The sequence below is a fragment of the Mustela erminea genome, chromosome 13 (assembly GCF_009829155.1).
Source record: "Mustela erminea isolate mMusErm1 chromosome 13, mMusErm1.Pri, whole genome shotgun sequence".
Classification (NCBI taxonomy): Eukaryota; Metazoa; Chordata; class Mammalia; order Carnivora; family Mustelidae; genus Mustela; species Mustela erminea.
In genome coordinates this window covers 44,242,400-44,251,998 of record NC_045626.1, presented here as the reverse complement: position 1 = coordinate 44,251,998, position 9,599 = coordinate 44,242,400, and the positions used below count along the sequence as shown (strand labels likewise).

The 9,599-nt window shown below is 41.8% G+C and overlaps 1 long non-coding RNA gene across 2 annotated transcripts; it reads right to left on the bottom strand.

Moving 5' to 3' along the window:
* Positions 1–387: 387 nt before the first annotated feature.
* Positions 388–3,052, bottom strand: LOC116571777. 2 transcript variants are annotated; one of them, XR_004277989.1, is made up of 3 exons: positions 2,254–3,052; positions 783–862; positions 388–655 (listed from the first exon to the last, which is right to left on the bottom strand). It is a non-coding gene; the product is annotated as an uncharacterized LOC116571777 (long non-coding RNA). The 2 variants fall into 2 exon arrangements; XR_004277990.1 differs by having other exon boundaries at positions 388–652.
* Between the last annotated feature and the right edge of the window lie 6,547 nt (positions 3,053–9,599).

Below are 9,599 nucleotides of genomic sequence, written 5' to 3'. Positions count from 1 at the left end.
GCCATACATATGATATTTTCATAAATTCCATAGTAAGTTGGAGAAAAGTACATTTGAGGTGGATATTTACATCAGGTAAATTTTATTTGACCCAAAGTTTTCTCTATAATTCTCTATAAACTACACTCCTTTTTGAACAACTAAAATTAAATTTAGTATTAATGGGGAATGATTCAGTACAGAAATTTGAATGTAATATCTTCCAAATGCTTATAACCAGGAATTGCAAAATTATTGCTGGAAGTATTTGAAAAAGTTCAGCCTCTTTTCCACTATTCATATCATAGAATCATAGAATTTAGGATAGGATTTAATTTGTTACTTTTCATGTTTCACTTGGCTTGAACAATAAAAAAGAGGCCTGACCAAGTTAATTTTCTATTAATCTAGTTTTAATTTCTTTATAAAAATGAGACAAAGCTGTTGTATTTTCATAGAAGCATGGTGTTGGAGTATCCTGTAGTTGGGTATTTTATCTGACTTCTTATCAAGGATGACCTCTGAAGCTCTTGAGAGAGGAAATTTTTGAGTTCATGTTAAATTCTTTGAAAAAGAACTTTTAAAGACTTTCGTTGGTAACTTAAGACTTAATAATTCTGCTTTTCCTGTTTAATTTACAACTGCAAATTGAAGCTTTCTGAAACTGGTATTTCTGCTGGGTAGAGAGGGGAGAAATAATTAATAACCATTTGTTGTGTTACAGTCCATTGCTGAAGACTAGTAGTAACCAATTCATCCATCTGTCTGTCCATTCATTCATTCATCAACCAGAAAGTACTTACAAACTGATGTCTGTATGCCGCATATGTGTCAGGTACTAGAGATGCTCTGATGATTCCTTATCCACTGTGAGTTTTATGAACTAGCAGGTAGACAGAGACAAGTAACCAAATGGAAAAGAATTCTGAAAATGAACTTTTTCTGCTTCTGTTTTGACCCAAACATCAATATAACAAACATGAGAAATCAAAACCAACCTGAAACAGGTTCTGCCTGACACAGAATTTATTTATAAAGTAATATGCTAGAATTCATTCCTTTAATTTTGGACCCTTCATTGGGTGAAAGGCTGTATGAAGTACAAGTCTGTTGAGCAGATAGAAGCATTTGAGAAGGATTGCCTTGGAGGAAACAGTGTTACAAGTCCCTAATTTTTGCCCTGAAGGTAAGATGGGTTGGAGAGTTTGCTGTGTGTTCTGAGAATGGGCTCCGCTGCAGACTGGGGTCCAGCTCTAACCTGGGAAATCTAGAGGGTGATGGAGGGGTGAGAAGTGACATTCACACAGCACAGGGGACAGCCTCCATGCCTGGGGTTTCCCAAGTAGAAGATGCAAGAATGCATCCCATGGGAGAAAGGGCTGGATTGTGCAGAGCTGGCTGCAGGCCTTCCAGACAGAACACACCCCCTTTAGCTCATCTTGTGATTTGTTAGGTGAGGAGTCCCTGGAGATGGGAATCCCCAAGAATTAAACATTGAAACAAAACTAGACAAAACTACAACCTTTAAGGAAGAAAGTCATCAATCATCATTTGTTGGACCAGAGAGCTTGAAGTTACCTAACCGGTATTTTTCTTTGTTAGATCTGGCCATTCTGCTTGCTTTCGCCTCTGCCCACAGCCATGTGAGCTGCTTTTGAAAGGGAAAGGGAGCCATCAGGGAGACACAAGGCAAACATCGGTCACACCCCCTTCTTGGAAGTCAGGCTGCTGCCAACTGCAGCACTCAGCAGAGGCAAGAGAGGGCATTCTTAACTTTGAAGGTTGAGGCATTGCCTGATATTTTGGGCAGAAAACATTCCAGTTAGTCCATCTAGTTTTGTGAATTAAGTGATCACAGAGCTGACTCTTTCATGTGACTAAGTAGGAAATCGTGGGGATCTGCCAATTTTCCTTCCAGGGATGGGGAAGATTATCTCCCCTGAATAAAAGTTTAAAGGGAAAGAAAGAAACAAATTTGTGGTTTGGTCCCACCCACGTCCATGTCCACACGCATGAGGGGGGGAGCACAGGGCGGTTAGGGGGAGACACAGCAGAGACACCAAACACGGGCTGGGGGGGTTGGTTCCAAGGAAGTAACGTTGTTAAACAAAAAGCAGAAGGGATTTGAAGATTTCTGTGCAAAGATGGAAGATTAAATGCTTTAACTCCCTGCCAAGTTCCCCATAAAACGATTCTAAAGTGATTTTTAAAAGTCTTAAGCCCCAAAGGAAAGGAAGAAGAGGAGTGCAAGCAGGAACTACAACATTTTGTAACCTGGAAAGCAGATGGACGAGAGGACTGATGATTTGGCAGAAGTGGCAGATAAAATCCAACTCCGTGTACGTGGGACCCGCAGCTCAGAGGTGGGTACTGTCTGGAACTTGCAGGGGAGGGAGCATCAGAAAGGCTAGGATGAGCACTGGTTGAAAGTTGGTTTTTGAAGTAGTCAGATTCCCGGATCTCAACAACCACCAACCCTGGTGAGAGAAGGAGGACTTGTTTTTTTTCTGGAGACTGATCTCCATGGAGGGTGGAGGTACCGCAGCGAAACCGGGGGATTGTGTACAACACTGGACGCTGAGACCATCCCGCAACCCTCCTGCATTCAGCTTGTAGATGTGGAACAGCCAGGCCTTCACCTTCAAGCCAGGGGACTAAAGGACCTTCTCTGGATAACCTAGCCAGACTAAGCTCAGACACCCGAAGCTGGGGACATCCAGGCTTCCTCATATAAGCTACCAAGTCAGATCACCCCACAGTGACGTTCACAGCTCAGGAGCGCTACACGTGTGTTTGGAGGATTTGGCCCCCATTCTTCAATGTGAGGGGTAGTCAAGGATAACCAGGCATCTGAGCAGAGCTTCTGATGTAGTACAGGAAGTGATGTCTGAATCATAGGCATTCCGGAAGAGAGATGAGACAAAATGGAGGTTGGATGTAAGGGACAATTCAAGTGAGTATACTGGATTTGAAGGATCCGAGTTTGAGTTCATTGTCTGCCTGGCAACAAAATGAAGTGGATTACAATAGATGCAAGACGTGTCATTATAAAATATCAATGTGCTGGGGAAAACTGAGGCACCTATAAACTGAGAAAAAAAGCAGGGGTCGGTGGGAGGTTGGGGGAGCAGAGAGAGAGAGAGAGAATCAATAAAACAAATGCCATCAATTTCTCATCTGCCAGAAGCTTTCAAAATTCCCATTCTCAGACTCTAGTCAACTGTCAGGATAAATAAATAAACAGGACCAACCACAAAGAGGAAGGTAGAGAATAGGAGAGACACAGGAGCGAGGTAAAGGGAATTCTCAAGGTGATGGTAAAGGGAGGTCCTAGGGGGGCAGCAATTTACCAGCTAAGGAGCTCCAACAGTCCAAGCTGGATCCCACAGAAGGTTCTAGAAGAGGTTTATTTTTTTTTTTAATTTATTTATATTTATTATTTATTTTTAAGATTTTATTTGTTTGACAGAGAGAGATTACAAGTAGGCAGAGAGGCAGGCAGAGGGAGAGGAAGAAGCAGGCTCCATACTGAGCAGAGAGCCTGATGCAGGGTTCCGTCCAAGGACGCTGAGATCCCAACCGGTGCCAAAAGCAGAGGCCCAACCCACTGAGCCACCCGGGCACCCCTAGAAGAGGTTTCTTCAGAAAGGTTCCATTGAGAGAATTCCTGCTATGTTTCAACATCTCAAGAGAAGATTTGCAAAATTGACGAAAGATTTGGAGTTAAACTGATAAATAAAGAAAAAAAAATTAAGAAACCCTGCAAGATTATTATGAACTTTAGCGGAAACAAACAAACAAAAAAAGTAAGAAAAACAAAGAAATTATAGTGAACTCATGGTACTTACTCAGCTGTAAAAAGCATGCCTGTATATATATTCATGTGTTAGAAACAGAAGAGAAGATCATGAATCTTCTGTAATAGTGGCAAGTCAATAGACAAATGTCTAAAGCCCCAAACTCAAAAAGTCAGCAAGTAGCAATACAAATCTATAATTTAGAGACATGGAAGCAATTGCCAAAATATTGAGTTAAAAGAAGTGAGAGTGATTGCCTTTAGGAGGAGGGGGGAATGGACAGAGAGGCTAGCCTAGCATTATTGGTAGGCAAACTTTGTAGAACTATTAATATAAATGTCACAAAAAAGTACTAAATTATTTTGAGATGAAAGGTAGCGTGATGGTGTGTGATGGTGGGGGGAGGCTAACAGAGCTCCAATTAGAGGGAATAAGACATGTGGTGGCCCCAAGCAAGACAGGGAGAGCATGGCTCCTTTGAGCCTTGAAGAAGTTCAAGGTGAGTGTGCCAGTCCGAGTGAGGAGCAAGGTGGGGAGTCTCGACAGATGAAGCTGGAGGACAAGCAGGGACCAGATCATCCATGAACTTTAATTTTATCCTAAGGATAGTAGATGTCTAAGGAAGGACACTTTTATCTTCAAGTAAGAGAAAGATTAAATGAAACTAGCTCGAACCATAAGGGGACTACATTACGGTTTATCCCATAAGAAGTCTAGAAGCAGGGAGGTTAGTTCAGCAGCTCAGGCATATCAGGCAGCATCAGACTCTTTTCTTTCTACTCTGGTCTTCTTGCTGTGCCACGCATGTCTGTCAGAATGGCTAGAAAAAGCCAGATATTGCTTCCTCACACTATAGTATCCAAGGGTAGAAGGAGAGAAAGCCCACGTTCCGTCCTCAGGTCTTTGCATCAGTTATTTATTGAGGCATAACAAACTATATAAAAAAATCAGTGGCCTGGGGGTGCCTGGGTCGCTCAGTGGGTTAGAGCCTCTGCCTTCAGCTCAGTTCATGATCTCAGGGTCCTGGGATTGAGCCCCGCATCAAGGTTCTCTGCTAGGCAGGGAGCCTGCACCCCCCGCCCCCTCTCTCTGCCTGCCTCTCTGCCTACTTGTAATCTCTGTCTGTCAAGTAAATAAATACAGTCTTAAAAAAAAAAAATCAATGGCCTGTAACAATCACCATGTTAGGCATTAAGATCTCTGTGCATCAGTGGTTTGGGTTGGGCTTAGCTGGGAGCTTCTGCTGCTCTGTCCTGGACTCACCCGTTCTCCAGCAGTCAGTCCATTGGCAGCTTAGCTGGAGTTGGATGGTCTAAGCGAAGCTCCCTTGCCTGTGTGGGGCCTCAGCTGCGATAAATGGGGCAGCTGGCCTCCCTGCTCCAGGTGGTCTTCCCTCTCAGTTGACTAGCCTGGGCTGCTTCCCATGATAATCTCCAGGCAGTGTTCTAGGGAAGAGAGAGCTGAAGTTACAAGGCATCTCAAAGCCTAGCCCCCAAAAGCCCACAAAACCACTCCACAATATTCTATTGGTGAAAGTGGGTTATAGGAACAGCCCAAATTCAAGGGGTAAGAAAATATTTAATCTTGGGATGGGAAGAACCACTAAGTCGTATTGCAAAGGGGTACACATAAACAAGAAATGTAGGAGTTATTAAGGCCATCTTGGAAATAAATCTGTCACTGCCTCCTTTGAAGAATAGAGAATATGATGTCATACAAATTATTCTCAGGCCCTTTCCTAAACCAACCATAGAGAGGGCAATTAAATGACTCTTGTTGGGTAAGCATTATAAAAGTAGACTCCCTGGAATTGAGGACCCATCCATCTCTGGAGCGAAAAGATTCTTGTTGCAAAGAAGTATGTGCGTGGGATTTGGATAGAAAACTAAACATCATCTCCCAGATTTTTCTAGAGATCTGTGATTTCATTTTTAAAAGGTAACCTTTAAAAGATAATGATTTCATTTAAAGATAACCTTTAAAAGATGAAAAGATATGATTTCACATTTGAAAGATAACCTTGAAATACGATTTCATTTTTAAGAGAAGATTATTCCTCTTGCTTGGAGGGAAGCAAGACTGAAGGGAGGTAGACCAGTTACAGGATTTGTCAACCTCAGCACTATTGACATGTTGAGCCAGATAATTCTTTGTTGGGGTAGAGGACTTTGCATTTTGAAATATTGCTGCGTCTTCCCACTGGGCGCCCAAGCTTCACTCCAGCTGTAACAACCAACGTGTCTGCAGACACTACCAATTATCATCTGCGAGATGGAGTTACTTCTGGTTGAGAGCCACTGGGTTTGGAGGATAACACAATGATTTAGATGACTATTGCATTGACCTAAACGAAGGTAGAGGCAGTAAGGATTGAGTCAAGAAGGAATGAGATCTTCTATTTGGAAAATGATGGGGAATGAACAGCTAGGTTGTGGTCTGGACACTCTGTGGTTTGGGCGCATAAGAGGAGAGACAGGCTTGGAGAAAATGAGACAATTAGCTCAGTTTGGGACACATTCAGTTCGAGGTGTTTGAGGAACATAAATAAAGATGTCCAAGAGTCCTTAGAGTAAGGGTCTCAAATTGGTGCTACCTGAGCCTGGCCCAATCTCATACTTCTGTTGTCTCTTTACTCAAAAAACAGAACAGAACAGGCCAACATTTAAGAATTTGGAGACTCCATATAAAATTTGAAATTTTAACTTTGTCTAAAATATCAGAAGATCAGAACGTATTGGACCCAATTTCTCAGAGGACAAAAATCTGCTGAGCTGGGTGGGCCTCCACTTGTTCCAATCTCCCCAAGGCCTTCTTGACTCCATCTCATTGGTTGGTTGCTTACCCCATCAGAATATGAGTGTACAATCCTTGCTTTGGTTGGACTTTCTGCTCTTTGATGTGGACACAGGCACGAGAATGATTCCAAGAGTCTCCATGTTATATCCTCTGTGTCACCCTGTGACCCATCCATTTCAGTCAGACCTTGTAGACCTTTCTAAATACATCATTTCTTTTTCTCTTTCTGATTCCAACAGTAACACATGTTTCTTGTGGGAAAGAGAAAATATAACACATATAGTATCCCAAATCATATAGTCCTCTTCAGTTTTATTGTTGGATTTCCATATGTCCCTGGAAGTGGTGATTAGGACTCCCTTGTCTCCTCCAGGAGGAAGTCCCCTCTCTGTCTCAGCTGAGATAAAGTAGAGTTATTTTTCCAAAATGTCAATGAAAGAAAATTAAACAAGCGTGTATTTACCTCTCTGCTTTTGTGCATTTTAAGCCCATCGTTCTGAGGGTTGCTAAGGAAATTCTCTTTCTGAAACACTCAAGAATTCAGGCAATTAAGTGTTTTTCCAACATCAAACAATTCCATAGTCAGAATTTATTACCCCGCATGTCTCTCAGTGTTTCAAGGAAATATTTTCCGTTCATGTTAATTTGTTATCTCAAATGCTTTTTAAAATGAGCCTTAAGTGTACTATTTGTAAGTAGGTGACAAAGTTCTTTTAAAACAGCTTGAATAATAGAAAAAAATGACATGCTTCTTAGAGAACAAAATGGGCCATGATAATGTGAGGGAGAACATGTAAAAAGGGATGTAATGGTTAGAATTAAAATGACGTCTGACAATTACTTTCAATTTGAACCGAGGTGAAGAAAATCAGAATTACAATACTCTTGTGATTAAACTTTGATGAGATGAAAATGTCATCATTGTTTGATGAGAATTTTTTATTAGAGTTCAAAGAATATGAATGATTTAACCACAATGTACCAACACCACAGGGCTGAATAATCTGTATCAGGTTTTCTCAACTCTTTCTTACTGCGAGTCACCAGAGAAATCTCAGCCCCTCTCATTCTTCAGTGCCGCTGCGACTGTTTCATGAGATTGGCTTTTGAAACAACCAGATGAAGCTTACATCCTTTGTGATAAGTCCTGACATCGAAATCCTGGAGTAGCTTAATATGGTGAATCATTTTCAGGAGCCATGTGCTGGATTTAGGCTCTAAAGTGTACTTTTTCAAAGACGTACATTTCAGAAGCTAGATTTCTTGAGCGAAATGGGGAGATCCCGCTTTTATCCTGTCTTCCTTGCTGAACATCAAGCTGCATCCTCCCCCCGCCCCCTCCCGGGAGAAGGCTATTTCCCTTTGGCCTAACATTTGACAATTAAAATTGGGATGGGGTCTCACATCTGTGGAGGATAGAGCATAGTCCAGATCTCTCTGGGGGCTCTGATTCTATATAGAGGGATGCACTGACTTAGCATGGGGACTTTTCTGTGCATGTGGGCAACTGCTGTGCTAGCAACTTCTGTGCTGGGAGAAGGCAGGAGTGCGTAGAGACCCCCACCCCCCCTTTTACTGTGACTAGGGGATTCCTGCCCTCCTTCCTGTCTTTCCTCTTTCCCCTCTGGGAGCCCTAAATTCTCATAGTCATTGCTTATACAACTCTGTATTTTCAAAGATTGTTGTTTTCTGAGAGTCTGAATCAAAGGACGGAAGGGCTTCATCTACAGCTCTAGAGTTTGCAAACACGGAGGTACTAGGGGTGTGTTCGGTTCTGTTTTGAACGTGAAAATCTTTCTCCTCTTCCTGTTGCAGGAAAGGGCAAGTATTGACAAGGGTTCTTCCATTCAGTTACTTCCCAAAGCTATTGCCATTGTAACAATGTTATCACTTAGCCCACTGAAAAATAACCTTCATTTTATCTTACTTAAAAAAGTACAGTCTGTGGGGCTCCTGAGTGGTTCAGTCAGTTGAGCATCTGACTTTTGATTTTGGCTCGGGTCTTGATCTCAGGGTCTTGAGATCAAGGCCTGCTCGGAGCTCCATGCTGGGGGTGGCTCCTGCTCAGGCTTCTTTCTCTCCCTCCCCCTCCACCTCCTCTACCTCCCCCGACCCGATTAAAAAAAAAAAAAGAAAACACAACTGTAAACTTTGTAGTCTGATTTAGGGTAAGCTCAGATGATTTCCAAACACCATTTTACTGGTTCCCTTATTACAATTTTATTTTTTTTTAAGAAGCCAGGAAATTCAAGCTAAAAAGTGGAAGGTATATTGTGGAAGAGGTGTCCGTCATACCCCCTGCTCCGAGAAGAAAAAGTTTTCTTGGCCATTTGAAGTCCCTTTCAGAAACACTTAGTAAGTTTAGCTGATTTATCTTTGGGGCATTTGTACTTGAATATTTAAATAATTGCCTCAAAGGTGGTCAAAATGATAATGAGAGGTGAATTTGGGAACAACTGAGAAGTTTAAACACACTGCTATCTCTATTGGATATGAAAAGTCAAAAGCTTGGAAAAAGCAGATATGAATGTTGGAATAGTTGGAAGCCTCTGGTACCACAGGTAAGATACAGTACAGAGCAGTGGCTCAGAGTCGTCCAGATAGACTGCCCTGGCTCAGATCCCATGGTTACTGCTTAGTAGCTGTTTGACTTTGAACAAGCTACTTATGTCCTGTAGGCCTCCATTTCCTCACTGGTAAAATGGGGTAACAGCAATACCAGCCTCATACCGTTTCCATGAGGAACGAGTAGACTAGTAACAGCAATACCAGCCTCATACCGTTTCCAGGAAGAATGAGTAGACTAGCGTGAAGGTCATGTCTGGTGCACAGTAAGTGTTCAATACCTGAAAGCTATTATTATTATTATTATTATTATTGAAATGTGGAAGACCTTATCAGTGACTTCACAACTAATCCTTGATTCTCTTTTCTGGATCAAATTAAAAATATCTCAAATAATGATCTTTATAATATTTTCAAAAGGAAAAATATTAATGAAAAATGTCTGAAATTATCCAAAGTTTC